This window comes from Triticum urartu, chromosome 5A (genome assembly GCF_056163025.1).
Source record: "Triticum urartu cultivar PI428250 chromosome 5A, HENAU_Tu73, whole genome shotgun sequence".
In the NCBI taxonomy this organism is placed as follows: Eukaryota; Viridiplantae; Streptophyta; class Magnoliopsida; order Poales; family Poaceae; genus Triticum; species Triticum urartu.
This window is the reverse complement of record NC_141877.1, coordinates 511,770,841-511,789,767: the sequence shown is the minus strand read 5'-3', so window position 1 is coordinate 511,789,767 and position 18,927 is coordinate 511,770,841.

Sequence of the window (18,927 nt, the reverse complement as noted above, 5' to 3'; positions counted from 1 at the left end):
AGCATAATATCTCACCCATACTAGCAAATCCTACATCCAGCTATATCCATCCTTCAACACATAACCAAGAAACCTTCGGAAACCATCTACCTCAACCTTCGAAAAGCATCCGTTATACAAGTTATGGCGATACTCCTGAACTCCTGCCCCAGTACTGGGTGGCGTCGAGGTTATCTCATCAACGAACTGCATAAAAGAGATTTTCAATGTCGGCGTACTAAACTCAGGTATTCCAGAACTGGAACGATAAAATTATGATGACAACACCTCAGAGCTCAACACCCTGGGACACTTCCACTAAACCCCTGACAGGAGGCACCAAGTCAATGTTCTCATCATAAAACCATCGGAACGATTCCAAGATACCCGCGTGATCCTAAATTTTTTTTAGTGAAATTTGAGAAGAGAAGAGTCAAAACTCTACATCAGGATGCCTTACCAGAGCGATGAGGAGACTTGGAAGTAAAAAGAATTCCTAATCTCTACGATATATAATTCCTAAATGACTCAAAACATTTTTCTAGACACAACTCAGCCGCTAAAAACGATCAAGCAATGGGGCTCCTAAGGTCGGGGAAGGCTCTGATTACCAACTTGTAACACCCTTGATGCGACTATAGCTCCCACGTGTCGAGGCACGACTTAGAGACATAATCGCATTGAAGGCATATGTCGCAAGTTAGGCAATCTTCACAACATCCCATGTAATATGAACAACAAAGGGGAGATAACATAGTTGGCTTACACTCGCCACGTCAAACAAGTACATAAATAACATTACATCATCCAAACACACATGGCCCGACTACGGCGCCAAAATAAAAGAGAACCCAACATGCGACACGGTCCCAATCACCCCCAACTGGGCACCACTACTGATCATCGGGAAAGGAAACATAGTAACGTTGAGAGTCTTCGTCGAACTCCCACTTGAGCTCGTACGCGTCTCCTGGAGCGGAATCATCAGGCCCTGCATCTAGGGTAATAGTAATCTGTGAGCCACAGGGACTCAGCAATCTCGCACCCTCGCGATCAAGACTATTTAAGCTTATAGGTATGGCAAGGTAAATATGAGTGGAGCTGCAGCAAGCGACTAGCAAGTATGGTGGCTAACTTATTCGCAAAAGAGGGCGAGAAGAGGAGGCAAAGCGCGAGCGAGAAACTAGAGAGCAACCTGCGCAAACATTACTCCAACACCGTGTCCACTTCCCGGACTCCGTCGAGAAGAGGCCATCACGGTAACACACTCGGTTGATTCATTTTAATTAATTAAGGTTCAAGTTATCTACAACCGGACATTAACAAATTCCCATCTGCCCCTAACCGCGGGCACGGCTTTCGAAAGTTCAATCCCTGCAGGGGAGTCCCAACTTAGCCCATGACAAGCTCTCACGGTCAACGAAGTAATAGACCTCCTCCCAAGACGTTCCGATCAGACTCGGTATCTCGGTAATTCAAGACACTTCGACAGGTTAAAACAAGACCAGCAACACCGCCCGAATGTGCCGACAAATCCCGATAGGAGCTGCACATATCTCTTTCTCAGGGCACAATCGGATAAGCAATCCGTACAACTAAAACCAGCCCTCGAGTTTCCCTGAGGTGGCGCTGCAAGGGGCTCTAGGTTGGACCAACACTCAGAGGAGCACTGGCCTGGGGGGGTTAAAATAATGATGGCCCTTGAGTCTACAGAACCTAAGGGAAAGAAAAGGCTAGGTGGCGAATGGTAAAACCAATGTTGGGCATTGCTGGAAAAGCTTTAATCAAGGCGAAATATCAAGGGGTTCCCATTATAACCCAACCGCGTAAGGAACACAAAATCCGGGAACATAACACCGATATGACGGAAACTAGGGCGGCAAGAGTGGAACAAAACACTACGCGAGAGGCCGAGCCTTCCACCCTTTACCAAGTATATAGATGCATTAAGATAACATAGCAATATAATGATATCCCCAACAAGTAAAATAAATGATGTTCCAACAAGGAACGGCCTCCGATCTTCACCTGCAATTAGCAACGCTATAAGAGGGGCTAAGCAAAGCGGTAACATAGCCAATCAACGGTTTGCTAGGACAAGGTGGGTTAGAGGTTTGACATGGAAATTTGGGAGGCTTGCAAGCAAGTGGTAGGCATCATAGAAATGGCATAGCAAAAGAGCGAGCAAACTAGCATAGTAAAGATAGTAGTGATTTCGAGGGTATGATCATCTTGCCTGCACAGTTGTCAGAGTTGACTGGATCCTCCAAAGCAAACTCAACGGGCTCCTTGTTAGAGAACTCGTCTCCCGGCTCTACCCAAACTATACAAACAAGCAACAAGGATACAATCAACCACGTGCAAACTCAAATAACATGATGCAAGGATGATATGCTATGCGGGATGCGATGCGGGATGCAAAATGCAAGATATGACAGGAAATGCAAGAACCTGGCCTCAACTTGGAATTCCAAGTGTCCCATTGGAAAGATGAGATGAAATCGCTTGAAAACGATATAAAGAACGCCGGAATCGGAGTTACGGTTTGGAAATGGCAAGCGATTCAAAAATGACACCGGTCTGCGATTTACAGCAAGTAGGCATCTAAATGCAATGAGATGAACATGCTACAGCACCCAAACATGACAACAAAATACATGGCAGGGAAGCACACAAGATGCTTAACAAAAGTATAGCACTGAGCTATGGCCAATTCATCCATTAATAGGTTCAAACAAGCAAGGCAAAAATGCAAATGGCAAACAGATCTCAGACTTAGTGAAATTAACACGTGTCTGGAATTTCAGATCAGGTAGCCCTCTTCGGAGCAACAAAACTACATGCTACAGGATCTGAACATGGCAAAGTAAAGCATGGCATAGAGCTACTCAAAGAGCTTAACAAAAGTCCCTTAGTGACCTTGAGCCAAAAGGGATCAGAGAATACAATTGCAAGCATGTGAACATAGCAAAAACATAATCAGTTTCAGACTTAGTGAAAAACTGACACATGCTGAAATATAACTCAAGTAGGCATGTTTACGAGCTCAATGCACTCACTACAGAGAAAGTCATGGCAAGACAAGCATACATCCGTCAAGAAGGCACAAAATGCAAGCTAGACATGGCAAGAACAATAGCATAGCATGCACGGATCAACTACAACATCACCGGCAAAATTGCAAACAAGTTGACAATCTTCCCAGATTCACAAAGTAGCAAAAGTAGAGCTCGATTGACTCAAGCTAGGGTGCTCCATAATTGCAAACAAATACATGGATGGATAGAGCACTACAAGATTAACAAAACTCCCTTACTGATCATCCTCAAAATAGGCACGAATTACTAGGAAATAACAAGAACATATGGCATCATGAGATAAACAGCTCCAGGACTTTGTGAAATTACTAAGTCCCTGAAAACAGACTTAGCAAGTGCACCACTTTGCAAGCTTGCGCAAGTCACCACACACATCCTAAAAATACATGGGTTGCACCTCTGGAAAGATGACAAAACCCTTAACAAAACACATGTAGAACTCATGGGCATATCATGCACACAATAATCATGGCAAAAATGACAAAAGTGCTAAACGGAGTAGCAGATCTGACAATTAACTCAAGTAGCCCTCTTCTAACAGCATTTCGGGCATCAAGATGAACTCAAATGAAAATGATGCAATGGAATGAAATGATGTATGCTCTGAGATGAACATTTTGATATGCTCTATGCATGAATCGGAGCTACGGATGCGAAGTTACGGAGCCGCGAACAGCACTTGAACTGCAGACCTAGGAAAAAAATGAGAGGTCAACCCCTAGGGTTCGTCCCAGATCTGGATCGCGCGCTTCCCGAGGTGGCTCCGGTGATGTGCACTGTTCACCGGCGAGGAAAATCGAGGGAGAGGAGGCCGGGGCTCCGCCGGCGAGGGCGCGGGGTCCTCGCGGGATCCGCCGGCGGCGAGGAGGATGCGGCGCGGCCGGGGACGGGCGGTGGCGGCCCGGCGCCGGAGCCGAGGCGACGAGGTGGCGGCGGCGGCGGCGGGGCGGTCCGCGGCGGCGCGGCACCGGAGTGGCGGGCGACGGCGGCGCGACGAAGGAAGAGCGGGGCGACGCGGGGAAGGCGGCGGCCGGGCTCGGGGGCCGGATCTGGGCCCGAGCGGGCCGGCGCGGTGGACGGCGGCGGGAGGCCACGTGGCGGCGCGCTACTAGCGCGGGGCGGCGGCGGCAGCTTCGTCCGCCCGGACCGGACGTGTCCGGCGCGGCGCGGTGGATTTTTTAGGGTTTCGGAGGTAGGAGGAGATCCGAAAATCGGGGGGCCTTTAAACAGGCATAGAGGGAGCTAGGAGAGTCCAAATGAGGTGCGGTTTTCGGCCACGCGATCGTGATCGAACGCTCTAGGACATGGAGCAGAGTTTGGTGGGTTTTGGGCCAAATTGGAGGGGTGTTGGGCTGCAACACACATGAGACCTTTTCGCTCCCTCGGTTAACCGTTGGGGTATCAAACGAAGTCCAAATGATACGAAACTTGACAGGCGGTCTACCGGTAGTAAACCAAGGCCGCTTGGAAAGTCTCGGTCCAATCCGGAAATGCTTAATCCCCACACATGAAAGAAAGCTAGAAATGGCCACCGGAGGAGAACGAAGCGCCGGAATGCAAAACGGACAACGGGGAAAATGCTCGAATGAACACGTATGCAAATGCAATGCACATGATGACATGATATGAGATGCATGACAACGACAACAACACACGGAGACAAAAACCTGAACCCAAGGAAATAAATATAACTTAACGCTGGAAACGGCAAGAGTTGGAGTACAAATTGGGAAAGTTACATCCGGGGTGTTACACCTTCTCTCTTTTTCTCTCATTTTTTTATTTGGGCCTTTTCTTTTTTTATGGCCTCTTTTTGTTCCTTTTTTTTATATTTTTCGTCCAGGGTCTCATCCCGAGTTGTGGGGGAATCATAGTCTCCATCATCCTTTCCTCACTGGGACAATGCTCTAATAATGATGAGCATCACACTTTTATTTTCTTACAACTCAACAATTACAACTCGATACTTAGAACAAAATATGACTATATGAATGCCTCCGGCAGTGTACCGGGATATGCAATGAATCAAGAGTGACATGTATGAAAGAATTATGAATGGTGGCTTTGCCACAAATATGATGTCAACTACATGATCATGCTAAGCAATATGACAATGATGGAGTGTGTCATAATAAACGGAACGGTGGAAAGTTGCATGGCAATATATCTCGGAATGGCTATGGAAATGACATAATAGGTAGGTGTGGTGGATGTTTTGAGGAAGGTATATGGTGGGTGTATGATACCGGCGAAAGGTGCGCGGTATTAGAGAGGCTAGCAATGGTGGAAGGAAGAAAAGTGCGTATAATCCATGGACTCAACATTAGTCAAAAAGAAATCATATACTTATTGCAAAAATCTACAAGTTATCAAAGCAAAGTATTACGTGCATGCTCCTAGGGGGATAGATTGGTAGCAAAAGACCATCGCTCGTCCCCGATCGCCACTCATAAGGAAGACAATCAAAAAATAAATCATGCTCCGACTTCATCACATAACGGTTCACCATACGTGCATGCTACGGGAATCACGAACTTTAACACAAGTATTTCTCATATTCACAACTACTCAACTAGCACAACTTTAATATCACCATCTTTATACCTCAAAACAATTATCAAGCATCAAACTTCTCATAGCATTCAACACACTCATAAGAAAGTTTTTACTATTCTTGAATACCAAGCATATTAGGATTATTTAAGCAAATTACCATGCTATTTAAGACTCTCAAAATAATCCAAGTTAAGCATGAGAGATCAATAGTTTCTATAAAACAATTCCACCACTGTGCTCTAAAAAATATAAGTGAAGTACTGGAGCAAAACTATATAACTCAAATGATATAAGCGAAGCACATAGAGTATTCTAACAAATTCCAAATCTTGTATGGATATTTCAAATGGTGTGTAAAACAAGGTTGATTGTGGTAAACTAACAAATAAAGACTCAAATAATACAAGACGCTCCAAGCAAAACACATATCATGTGGTCAATAAAAATATAGCTCCAAGTAAAGTTGCCGATAGAAGTAGACGAAAGAGGGGATGCCTTCCAGGGCATCCCCAAGCTTTGGATTTTAGGTGTCCTTAGATTATCTTGGGGGTGCCATGGGCATCCCCAAGCTTAGGATCTTGCCACTCCTTGTTCCATAATCCATCAAATCTTTACCCAAAACTTGAAAACTTCACAACACAAAACTTAAAGTAGAAAATCTCATGGGCTCCGTTAGCGAAATAAAACAAAAGACCACTTCAAGGTACTGTAATGAACTCATTCTTTATTTATATTGGTGTTAAACCTACTGTATTCCAAATTCTCTATGGTTTATAAATTATTTTACTAGCCATAGATTCATCAAAATAAGCAAACAAAACACGAAAAACAGAATCTGTCAAAAACAGAACAGTCTGTAGTAATCTGTACCTAGCGCAAGATATGGAATCCCAAAAATTCTAAAATAATTTTCTGGACGTGAGTAATTTATCTCTTAATCATTTGCAAAAAGAATTAACTAAATAGCACTTTCCAAATAAAAATTGCATCAGTTCTCGTGAGCGCTAAAGTTTCTGTTTTTAGAGCAAGATTAACAAGACTTTCCCCAAGTCTTCCCAACGGTTCTACTTGGCACAAACACTAATTAAACACAACCAAAACAGAGGCTAGGTAAATTAATTATTACTAAACAGGAGAAAAAAATCAAGGAATAAAAATAAAATTGGGTTGCCTCCCAACAAGCGCTATCGTTTAACGCCCCTAGCTAGGCATAAAAAGCAAGGATAGATCGAGGTATTGCCATCTTTGGTAGGCAATCCATAAGTGGCTCTCATAATAGATTCATAAGGTAATTTAATTTTATTTCTATGAAAGTGTTCCATGCCTTTCCTTAACGGAAATTGGAATCTAATATTTCCTTCCTTCATATCAATAATTGCACCAATCGTTCTAAGGAAAGGTCTACCAAGAATAATAGGACATGAAGGATTGCAATCTATGTCAAGAACAATAAAATCTATGGGAACATAATTCCTATTTGCGATAATAAGAACATCATTAATTCTTCCCATTGGTTTCTTAATAGTAATCCACAAGGTGCAAGTTTAGAGAGCAATCATCAAAATCACGGAAACCTAACAAATCACACAAAGTCTTTGGAATCGTGGAAACACTACCACCCAAATCACATAAAGCATAGAACTCATGATCTTTAATCTTAATTTTAATAGTTGGTTCCCACTCATCATAAAGTTTTCTAGGGATAGAAACTTCCAACTCAAGTTTTTCTTCATAAGACTGCATCAAGGCATCAACGATATGTTTAGTAAACGCTTTATTTTGACTATAAGCATGAGGAGAATTTAGCACGGATTGCAAGAAGGAAATACAATCAATCAAAGAGCAATTTTCATAATTAAATTCCTTGAAATCCGAAATAGTGGGTTTAGCAACATCTAGGGTTTTAATTTCTTCAATCCCACTTTCATCAAATTTAGCATCAAGATCTAAAAACTCCGAATTTTTGGAACGCCTTCTAGGTAAAGGTGGATCATATTCAGTCCCATCATTATCAGGATTCATATTGCAAAACAAAGATTTAATAGGGGACACATCAATAACTTTCAGATCTTCATCTTTATTCTCATAGGAACTAGAAGAACATGCTCTTATAAAGGCATCTTTGTTAGCACGCATCCTAGCGGTTCTTTCTTTGCACTCATCAATGGAAATTCTCATGGCTTTGAGAGACTCATTGATATCATGCTTAGGTGGAATAGATCTAAGTTTTAAAGAATCAACATCAAGAGAAATTCTATCAACGTTCCTATCCAACTCATCAATCATAAGCAATTTTTCTTCAATCAAAGCATTGAAATTCTTTTGAGAAGTAATAAATTCTTTAATATTAGATTCAAAATAATAGGGCATCTTATTATAATTTCCATAAGAATTGTTGTAGGAATTACTGTTGGATTTCGGGTTCCGGCAGACCCTTGAGGTTCGAACAATGGGGTGTGCGCGGAGATCTCTCCCCTACCGATCTACGTCCAATCTCCTCGCGTGATCTAAGCTGGAAACAACGAACAACACAAGGGACACAAGGTTTATACTGGTTCGGGCTACCGTTGTGGTGTAATACCCTACTCTAGTGTGTGGTGTGGTGGATTGCCTCAGGGGGCTGATGATGAACAGTACAAAGGAAGAACAGCCTCGCGAGAGGTGTTCTTGAGCTGGTGCGATGAACTGCTAGGGTGAGTTCAGTCGCTTCTCTCTCTCTCTGCTAGGGTTCTACCAGATCTCTGGGCGTTTTCTAGATGTCTCTAGTCTGTGGTGGTTAGCTCTATTAATAGAGGCCCTGGGCCTCTCCCCAAATAGTGAGCGGGAAGGGCGCCAACAATTGGCCATTTTGAAGGGCAACATATAGTACAAGTTATCCTGACCAAAGGTGGTCTTCGGCTACCAAAAGTACTGGTGATGACGCCATCTTGGGCTCCATGGTGACCTCTGTCCTGCCGCTCCGCTGGTCTTGGTCTCGTTGCACCAGAATGGCAACCTTTGCCCGATGCCTTGGCCTATGCTTGCCCCCTTTGCACCAAAGAGGAAACAAGGACACTGCACAGGCTGGCGCCCGCCTGGTCTCGATCGTCATGGCTTGCGTCACGGGTTACTCGCGAGGTATCCCCGCCTTGATATCTCCGCCTCCTCGCGATCCTGCCGGATGAGGCTGCCTCTGAGGAAGCTTTCTGCCGTCCATCCCGCGAGGCTTGGCCCCTCTCGAGGGTCTTGAGCTTGAGCTGATGAAGATGGGCCGCGCTAGGCCCCCACTTGAGCCACGCCACAGGCCGCAGGCAGGCAAGTCTGGGGACCCCCGTTCCCAGAACACCGATAGTAGCCCTCGGGCCCAAGGCGCGCCCAGGCTTGGCCTAGCAGGAAAGTGAAGGGGCAAGCGCGAAGTGCCGCGTGCCCTAACATCCTGCAACCTTGGGCGCCGCGTGGCGATTGATTGGACGTGGGTGACTGCGCTTCCCCACGACGCCTTGTTACATGCCTGGCTAAGCGAACCCGTAGTTGCACACAATTGTTCCTCCTTTCCACTGCTCGCCCGCCTCCTACCTTTCCTTCTTCCTTGAGCTCCAGCTTCCGCCGCCAATCCGGCTCGAGTTCTTCCTCCTTCTCACCGCCATGGCACCGACGAAGAAGGGAAGGGGAATGAAGCTTGTGCCTTTGCCCCGCACACCTCTAGCGGCGACCTCCGCCGTCGCCCGGTCGATCATACTCAATCCAGAAGCTTTGGACGAGGTTCGCTCTGCCCTTGCAACTATCTTCAACGAGTGCGGCAGGACCATGGCCTAGCCTGCGTCCCACGCCTCCCTATGGGCGGATCTGGTTCCCCCCTTTTCCGCCTTCTTCAATGTGGTGCTCTCCCATTATCAGATCTGTATGATGCTCCTCGGGCCAGAGTCCATTACCCTTCTGGCTGTCTTTGCTTTTTTTTGCGAGGCGATGATAGGCATACCTCCTTCCGTGGCCCTGCTGCGTCACTTCTTTTCCTTGCGCCTAAGCGATCCCACTCAGTGCTCAGGGTGCGTGAGCTTCTTCGCCGTGCCAGAGATGGCCGCTTCAGGGATCGACTTTGGCTTTCCTCCTCCTAAGGCCAGGTTCAGAGAGCGGTGGCTGTACGTGGATGTCGGAGTGCCCAATCCTCTGCTCTCGCACCCGACCTCGCCTGCTGTTCCTCACGCAGGTTGGGACCATGAGGTGCTCGCGAGCCCCCGGCTCGCCTTCGTCTGGCACCGCTTCCAGAGTTTGAGCGCGCTCAACGTGACAGCGCCCAAGGTGATGAAGGAGTTCCTCCAATGTCGCATTGCTCCTCTTCAGCGTCACTCTCGCCGGATATGGGACTTTACGGGGCATAGAGACCGCATGCGGCTTCAGGAGGAGGACTTGGCGCCTGAAGTGCAGCAGACGGTGCTCAGGGTCTTGACTAGCGATCCTTCCCCAGGAAGCCTTCGGAGTAACGGTGTCCTCTTGTATCTTTGCTCTGGTAAGGCTGATTTTGTGAGGCAGATGCCCAGCTTCGACGAATGGGGACTGCGCCCTGCTGGCTTCATGGGGCCCCGCGAGAACCTAGCCGCTGTGGTTGCTTCTCCTGCTGCCCACAGTGGTACTTCCTCAGGCGACAGGGCGGGGAGACGAGAGTTGAGGCGCCCGATGTTGAGGTGCTGATGCCGCGAGAAGCCTTGAAGGTAGTGTCTCCTGAGGCCTGCCCTGGAGCGGCTGCAGGTGCGGAGTTGCGGCCTGTGGTTCCTGAGGCCGGGGCTCCTGAGCCCCCAGCCGTTCCTCGCGAGGCGACGCCTGACGGCACTCCCTAGGCTGACTCCTCCAGCGCTGATCATCTTGACGCTTCTTCCACACCAGGGGCCGACCCCAGCGCCGGCGCTTAGGTCGGTTCCGCGTAGACTTCGAGACCCTCCGCAAGAGGAAGGAGGCTTTGGGTGGCAATGACCGCCCTTGCCACCTGTTGAAGCGCAGGAAGTAATTTGCCATGGACGAGTAAGTCTTCTTCTTTCCTTGCTTGTTCGCTTTGCTATCCCTGCGACTGATTGTGCCCCTTTCAGGCCCTGCCCTGCGAAACCTGCCGAGCCAGCCCGGGAGCCATCCCCCAAGCTTCGCCTTCTCCGTTGGCTCTGGGCTCGCCGAGCTTGAGCGGCACCCCTGCTGCCGGACCAGTTGAGGAATGCTCGCCTGCTGTCTTTTCTTCATGAGTCCTCCTGGGGCACATCCGGCCTGCCCCGTGTTCCTGCTCTGATCATAGATGGGGAATGGCTGAAGTCTGTGTTTGGCTCTTCTTCCGTGGGTGGACCGACGCCAGGCCGGATTCCCATAGAGGTCCATCTGGCGATGACTAGGGCGCCAACCCCCAGTACCGTGCCGGGAGGGGGCCAGCCGCCCCCCCCCCCCCCCCGCATGCTTCGGTGGAAGAGGGTGATGCAGAAGACATGCTCAGGCACGCTCAGGAGCGACGCGTCCTCTGCGAAGAGTTCCTCCAGAGGGCGGCGGATGCGGTGAACCTGATCGGGGCAGAGCTTGCTGACGAGGATGCGCGCCTCGAGGCCGAAGGCTTGTGCCTTGCTGAGGAGAGGCGCAAACTAAAGGTAGCCGTTGCCCTCGCGCGTCATCAACGTGATCTTGACAATGCGAAGGCTGAAGCGTCGCTGGCAGCTTCGCGGGAGGCCTGCTCCCTGGCCGTTGAAGAGGCTTGGGAGGCAGACCGACGGCGCAAGGATGCGGCGGAGCGCGCATGGGAGCTCCAAGCCTGGAGCAACTCCCTCTAGCAGCAAGTGGAATTGCGCCAGGCGGCCCTTGAGTCGATGGGGGTGACCTCTATTGAACGGGCGGAGCTTCTGAAGCGCGAGGAGGCGCTGACGCTGGAGGTCGCCAAGCGCAACCTTGACCTTGAGCGGTTGGAGATGAGGGAGCGCCTGGTGGCCCGGGCGGAGGATGATGTTGCCGCGCGCGAAGCCTGGGCCCAGGAAGAAGTCGATCGCCGCGTGGCGGAAGCTCGCCCGGCCTTCGAGCGCGAATACGTGACGAGGTTGGGGCTGATCAAGGTCGAGGCCGAGGGCACGGCCGCAGCCCTCAGGGCCAAACTGACCGAAGCAACGCGGCATGCGGACTCCTCCGCAGCCGCCCTTAGCGCGACGCAGGCGGAGCTGTCCTCTTCCCGGGCCGAGCCGCTTCTTCTTCAACAAAGGGTTGATGACGCCGAGGCCGTCGCGCAGTGGAGTGAGGACGAGCTCCGTCGGCGGCGGGTTCTGGAGCACGTGCATGCCCCCATGCTTCTAACGCTCCGAGAGAGGGCCAACACAACTTTGGACTACATCTGCGAGGCCGCCACTAGGGAGCCGCACGAGGTCAACTACGCCGGCAACCTCCAATTTTTCACCGATGTGGTGACGCTTCTGGAGAACCGGTCCGAGAGGTCCCGTTGGCTTGTCGAAGAGTGGAGCCGATCCTTGCTTGGGCGTGCCTTCTCTCGCGTCTTCAGCCATCTGCAGGACAGGGACCCCCACTTCGACTTCGACGCTGCCATCGCACCCATTCCCATTGCCGTCCGGGGCGACCTGGCGCGGTGGGTGGAGGACAACGTGGACGCCCTCGTCAGGGCCTTTGCGTCCGATGACGACGGCGTGGTTGTGGGCGCCAATGAAGGCGATGTTGTGGACGAGCCTGGCGCTGATGGAGATGCTCGCGGCGGCGGTGGGAATGCTGACGACGCCAGTGGTGCCTCCGAGGACGCCCAAGACGCGGTGAGTGATATGTCCGACTGACCGCGCGTTACTGCCGTTTAACCTGCACAAAGAAAGTTCAGGCTTGGCCCTGAAGGATGTAAGAGCATTTTGGGAGGGGAAGCCCCTCATGTAAAGGTTTGCAATTAGTACTCTAGTAAGTGTGATGTTGTGTGTGAACGCAGCTGTCGGCCCGGTGATGGGTCAGCTGGCTTGTGTACCTTCCGACCCTATGAGTCCCGAGCGGGCTTGCGGGGGCCGCTGCTGCTCGGCGTCTTCTGGTTAACTTGTGGATCCCGTGATGAAAACCTCCGGAAAGGGTGCGGTAACAGCGGTCCTGGTTGTGAACATGTCTGGCCCGACCCAGCTCGCGAGGGGCTCGTGAGGGGGGGGGGCAGCCGATGTTAACCTTGGACGCAAAGCCAAAACCAGAACGCGAGAGATTGCTTGAACGAGACTAAACACCCCTTCCCCCAAACACACGCAAGCATCAAGCTCAAATCCAACTTAAATCCAAATCGAAGAACTTGTGAACAAGGAAAGGCAAAAGCAAAAGGCCGCGTTTGGCACATTGTCTAGTCTTCGACGTCTTCTCACCAGCGCGGAGCTAAGTGCTGCCACTGGGCGTGGGCGGGAGCACCCGAGGCCCGAGGGCGGCTCTCTGGAGACTCCGGGGCGTGTACAGCCCCACTCATTATTACGTGAGAGTGTCACGGGGCGGCGAGCTTCACAGGCACTGGGCCTTCTTCACAGGTACTGGCCTTGCTTCATATCGCCAGATAATGGCCCCGCCTTGCGCCACACTCTGCCGCCATCGACGGCGACCGAAAACCAGGACGACGCCAATGAGGCAGAGCGGTTGCCAGCGGTTCCCCCGACGACCACGGGTCCCATGCCGGGGGCAGGCCTTGGGGCACCTCCCCGATAGGGGGCCTACCTCCTGAGAATGCCTTGCTCTGACCGCCGCGGTGATGAACCCGAATCTCGTCCCCTCTCCTGCAGCCCTATGCGCCCTCCTCTTGAGGGGTATGAGGCTGCAGAATTGGGGCAGCCACCCGTTGCGGAGACCTGTATCTCCTGCGACCCATGGTTAGCATAAGCTTGCCCCTGAGGGATGAGTGGTACCCGATAGTTGCCGCCGACGACGCGGTCGTCGAGGTTCTCCTGTGGTTCCTGAAAGAGCTCAGCTTCTGGCGTCTCCTCACCCCAGCCTGGCCCGAGGAATGAGCCATGTTCTTCTTCCAGTGCGCACCCCTGATTCACCATGCGGGGCACATAAGCTTCCGGGGTCACCGCCCCGTGCGCCTCGCTGTAGCATCCCGTATGCCACGCAACCTGCCTTGGAGCGCCGTCTTGGGGGTGATGAGGCGGCGGTCCGCCGAGGCCGAAGGCCGCGGCGTGCACCTCATCGCTGGCCTGAAAGGGCGCTGGCGTGACTTGTCGCCCGGTGCCGGTAGAGGTGTTGGCGCTAGACGGGCCCTAGAGTCCGCTGGAAGTTGCGCGCGTGTGCACGATGCCTCCATGTGGCCCGCCTTGGGTCTGGGGTGGCAGCTGGACGCAGAAAGGTGGTGTTCCGGAGGCGGCGGCGTCCAGGAGCTCATCTACTCGCTCCAACAACACGTCGCGGCCGCCCTCCAGCAGTCGGCACCGAAGCAGCTCTCGGGCCACTGTGAGCGCGGCCCTGGAATTCGCTTGCTCCCGTTGGGTCTACGGTGCTCTGGCCGCGGCGTGGTCTGAGGCCCTTGCTGCGGCCCGCACCTACCGTGGTGTGAGGGCAGGCGGCGTCTGGCCACGTCGCCCGCGCCCCGCAGCGCCCTGCCAAGCGCGGGCTGCCTGAGGCGCAAGGTTGAGGTCACCCTGGGCTGGTGCCACGGCATGGGAGGGCCATGCTGCCCAGCGGTCGGCGTTGGCTGCCGGGTCGGTTGACATCTGAACGGAGAAGCGACGAAACGCGATGCGGAGGAAGAAGGATTCCGGCGCAGCCCTACCCGGTGCGCCAAATGTCGGATTTCGGGTTCCAGCAGACCCTTGAGGTTCGAACACTGGGGTGCACGCGGAGATCTCTCCCCTACCGATCTACGTCCAATCTCCTCGCACGATCTAAGCTGGAAACAATGTACAACACAAGGGACACAAGGTTTATACTGGTTCGGGCCACCGTTGTGGTGTAATACCTTACTCCAGTGTGTGGTGTGGTGGATTGCCTCAGGGGGCTGATGATGAACAGTACAAAGGAAGAACAGCCTCGCGAGAGGTGTTCTTGAGCTGGTGCAATGAACTGCTAGGGTGAGCTAAGTCGCCTCTCTCTCTATCTGCTAGGGTTCTACCAGATCTCTGGGTGTTCTCTGGATGTCTCTACTCTATGGTGGCTAGCTGTATTTATAGAGGCCCTGGGCCTCTCCCCAAATAATCAGCGGGAAGGGCGCCAAAAATTGGCCATTTTGAAGGGGAACATATAGTACAAGTTATCCTAACCAAAGGTGGTCTTCGGCTGCCAAAAGTACTGGTGATGACGCTGTCTTGGGCTCGACGGTGACCTCCGTCCTGCCACTTTGCTGGTCTTGGTATCATTGCACCGGAATGGCAACCTTTGTCCGATGCCTTGGCATGTGCTTGCCCCCTTTGCACCAAAGAGGAAACAAGGACACTGCGCAGGCTGGCGCCCGCCTAGTCTCGATCGTCATTGCTTGCGTCACGGGTTCCTCGCGAGGTATCCCCGCCTTGATCTCTTCGCCTCCTCGCGAGCCTGCCGGATGAGGCTGCCTCTGAGGAAGCTTTCTGTCGTCCGTCCCGCGAGGCTTGGCCCCACGCGAGGGTCTTGAGCTTGAACTGATGAAGATGGGCCACGCTGGGCCCCCACTTCAGCCACGCCGCAGGCCGCAGGTAGGCAAGTCTGGGGACCCCCGTTCCCAGAACGCCGACAATTACCATAATTATTAGAGGGATCACTAGGATAAGGCCTAGGATTAACATTTCCCCTATATGCGTTGTTACCAAAATTGTTCCTACCAACAAAATTCACATCAATAGATTCATTATTATTCTCAATCAAAGTAGACAAGGGCATATCATTAGGATCAGAAGAAACACTCTTACTAGCAAATAATTTCATAAGTTCATCCATCTTTCCACTCAAAACATTAATTTCTTCTATCGCATGCACCTTTTTATTAGTAGATCTGTCAGTATGCCATTGAGAATAATTAACCATAATATTATCTAGGAGTTTAGTAGCTTCTCCTAAAGTGATTTCCATAAAAGTGCCTCCCGCGGCCGAATCTAAAATATTTCTAGAAGAAAAATTCAATCTGGCATAAAATTTTTGTATAATCATCCACAAATTCAAACCGTGAGTAGGGCAATTATGTATCATCAATTTCATCCTGTCCCAAGCTTGTGCAACAAGTTCATGATCAAGCTGCTTAAATTCATAATATCGTTTCTAAGGGAGATGATCTTAGCGGCCGGAAAATAATTAGAGATAAAAGCATCTTTGCACTTGTTCCAAGAATCAATACTATTTTTAGGCCAAGACGAAAACCAAGCTTTAGCACGATCTCTAAGCGAAAAAGGAAATGACTTCAATTTAACAATATCATTATCCACATCTTTCTTCTTTTGCATATCACACAAATCAATGAAGCTATTTCGATGGTTAGCGGCATCTTCACTAGGAAGGCCGGAAAAAGGATCTTTCATGACAAGATTCAGCAAAGCGGTATTAATTTCACAAGATTCAGCATCGGTAAGAGGAGCAATCAGAGTGCTAATAAAATCATTGTTGTTTGTATTGGTAAAGTCACACCATTTAGTGTTATCTTGAACCATCGTGACAAGCAAGCAATCCAACACACAAGCAAACAAGAAACGGGCAAAAAGAGGCAAATAGAGAAAGAGAGCGAGGATAGAGAGAGAGGGCGAATACAACAGCAAGGGTGAAGTGGGGGAGAGGAAAATGAGAGGCAAATAGCAAATAATGTAATGCGGGAGATAAGGGTTGTGATGGGTACTTGGTATGTTTGACTTTTGCGTAGACTCCCCGGCAACGGCGCCAGAAATGGCTCGTTGTCGGGAGTCAAATCTTGACTTGCATTGGATTTCCTTGAAGAGGAAAGGATGATGCAGCTGTCGGAGTAAATGACAACGGGTAGCCTAGCCGGCTCCCCCAGCTGGCTACCTCTCAGGCCGGCAGCACGAAAGTGGCCTAGCGCTAAAATCCCCGAGAAGAAAACCACGAGAGGGCCGACTCCGAGAAGCCGGCCACAAGAAGGCCGACTCCAAGAAGCCGGCCCCCCAGCAGGCGGCCGAGATCGTGCCCTTAGAGTTTGCACTCACATAACGGCGATGAGATGGGGCGTGGCTACAGTGAAGCCTGCCACCCCCGAATTCTGGAGCGCGCATGGCCACAGTGCGTCGTACGGGGCGGCCATCTCCCGTCCGGCGCGGCACTGTTGCCATGTTGACCATGACGTCACCCACGGCGAGCTGTCAGTACGAACCATGGGTGGCGGGCCCCCTCAGTCAAGGAGATGCCTAAAGGCGGCCAGGCTTCTCCCAGTCGGCCTGGGGTATGGCCGACTCCCAGTAGACGGCCAGTTCACTTCCTCGAAGGAGGTGCCTCATTAAGGAGATAAGGCGAGGTAAGGCTACAGCAATAAGCCGCCCGTCGGCAGCGTTGTAGCCATGCTTACCACGACAAAGCCCTCGTCACCTGAGGTGAGGCAACAGTAACCAGCTTCCGACAAGACCCCCGAGCTATGGGACCGACCTGTCGACCAGAAGGCCGGCAGCCGGCGGGGTCCACCAGTCGGTGGGCCCATCAATCGGTGGAGAAGCCGACCAGCATAGACACAGAAGACTGAGCCCGCGCCCAGCCGGATTACCATTGTACTCCCGGGGGTAGGCCTATACAAACCCCCAGGGCACCCATGCAGGGGGATTCCTTTTCGAGTAGTTTTAGACACCACATCGAGAGGAGAAGCAGGGCTAGCCTTGCCCTTCTTCATCCTTTCATCGAACAGCTCAAGGAGCCTCTTGTAGCTACTTGCCGATCTAGTGACCATGCGGAGACCCCGCAGAGCAGCAGTAGGGGTGTTATCTCCACGGAGAGCCCCGAAGCTGGGTAAGATCCGCCGGTGTGCATGTCTTCGCCTTATCCCGTTTCCAGGCACCGGCGATGTTTTATTGGCTCCCACAATGATTAGCCACCCGTTGGCATATGTCGCACCAACCACCCGACATTTGGCGCCCACCATGGGGCCAGGTGCACCGTCATCCAGAGACCTGTTTTGGACAGGAAACCTCTTCCTTCCCAGCGTGCGTAGCCAGCCCGGCTCGCCCGATGGCGCTTGCCCCGACGCGCTGCAAGGCGTCGCCGACGCCTGCAAGGCGAGCTGCCTCACCGATCTTCTTGGCGAGGCTCACATCTCCGACGAGCCCGCATCCGACGCGGGCATAGGCTGCCCTGAGAGCCACCTCGTCAGCCTCCTCGACCAGCTCCACGTCTCCGGCGAGCTTGCCACGGACTTGGAGTCAGTTGGCTCCACCGACCCGATGCTTGTCGACTCTGACACGTCGTCGCTTGACGCCTTCCCCTCCAACATAGTAATCATCAACGACCCTCTTCCTCGAGCCGACAGCAGTGGCAGCGCTATGACCGAGGTACTGGTCATCAGCCACGGCGCCGCCTCTGGCGAAAACACCCATGACGCCCTGCAGACGGTGTTGCACGACTTGTCCGCCCCTATCTCGGCCGACGCCGACGCCGAGACACTGGAGGCGCACCGCCTCGTCCTCGTTGTGGAGGCCAGAAGCTAGCTACCATGAGACGCCTCACCGAGGCTCACCAGCGCGAAGTCGACCGCGCCGCCTTTGGCACACCGCCTCCCGACGGGCCGAGCCACATCGGCATCATCAAGAAACGCGGTGTGGCTATCACCGACGTGCTGGGAGCGGACTGCCAAGTCTATGCCACGCCACTCGAGAACCTACGCACCGCCCAGGCGGCCGCAGACGAGCTGAATGGACTGGGGCCTGACGAGCTCCCCTACATGACCAGACGCATCCAACAGCTTATCGATGCGACCACGGAGCGGCATGAAGCCAGTGTCCGCGTCGAAAGTCCTCCCCCATGCAGAGAGGACGGTGCGAAGTCCCGAACGCTGACTGCAGGCAACACCCGTGCAACGAAGGAAAAGGAGCCGGCTGCCAGCCGCAGCCAGACTCGAATCTCCATCGAGCGTGACTCAGAAGGCCGCCCTCGAGCTGTGGAATGACGGCGCGATCCGCCTCCTCCTCTGCCTCGTGGGGAGAGATATCCTACTCCGCCGCCTGTCACGCATCTGACTCTCAGCGGCCGACTGGGCCGCCGCGAAGGAGTCGGCAAGAATGACGCCTGCCACCGGATCGACCGCCTAGCGCGATCCCTGGCTCTGGAAGAAGAAGATGATGTTGGCCCGCCTTTCTTCGGCCCTCGCATCCGTGACGAGCCCTTCTCCAAGTACAACGGCTCCATGAAGCCGGAAGATTGGTTGATCGACTACTCCACTGGGGTTAGCATCACG